We start from the raw sequence: 999 nt of genomic DNA, 5'->3' as shown, positions 1-999 counted from the left end.
CCACATCCCCCTAAACAAACACCTCCCCTTTTCTCCTACCACACACGCACTCAGAAGCAAATCCACCCATTCCCTTCTCAAACATACCCCTTTTACCTACGAATTCCCTTACTCACACACTCACACTCCCTTACCAACACCCTCTTCTACACACAAACACACACACACACACTCCCTTACCCACATCGTCTTCTTCCCCCCCCCCATACACACACAGACACACACACCCTTACCCTTACCCTCCTCTACCCACATACACACATACCCTCTCTTCCTTACACCCTCTATTACCCATACACCCTCCCTTACTCATACCCTCTTTAACCAACACACCCTCTCTAACCTACACCTTCCCCTACCCACACATAATCCTTCCCCAACCCTGCCCCTAAACACAAAGATACCCCCACCCCTCCCAAAGACATAAACCTGCTCCCCCTCTCCCTTATCCCCTCCTAATACCTCCTCCCTCCCCCAAAAATGACCCCTTCTCCCTTCCCCCCTTTCTCCCTAGCGTTTAGAGACATGCCAAAGAATATTTGTGCTCCCTATTCTGTTTGCAATAACGATTCACCTTCAACACACAGCTCAAATGTTGCTCTGTCATGCAAAACCTGTATAGTACAGACCTCATGCAAATGCTACAGGACCCGAAGAATTTCTTTTTATATCAAAACGGAGAATTGATCATAAAAGAAGGTTGATAGAGAAGGGTTGAAAAATTAAGACGAATTGATAAAAGGGGGGGTTCATAATAGCCCGAGGGTTTGACACGAGGAAGAAGTTTGAACGGAGCAAAGGTGGTGGAGGAGGGGGGGGGGGTGAAGGGTCAGTGCTGGAGGAATATGTCAAGTCGAAGGAATTTGGTTCGATGCAGATATATCCATATTATCACGTATGGTGTGACACTCACGCGAATACGTATATTTAGACGCTCGTATGCTCACGTAGATACATATGCAAACGCGCACATTTATTTACGGTGCATATGCATGCATT

Source organism: Penaeus monodon, chromosome 23, assembly GCF_015228065.2.
Source record: "Penaeus monodon isolate SGIC_2016 chromosome 23, NSTDA_Pmon_1, whole genome shotgun sequence".
NCBI lineage: Eukaryota > Metazoa > Arthropoda > Malacostraca > Decapoda > Penaeidae > Penaeus > Penaeus monodon.
The sequence above is the reverse complement of the archived record's forward strand: the minus strand, read 5'-3'. Positions refer to the sequence as shown.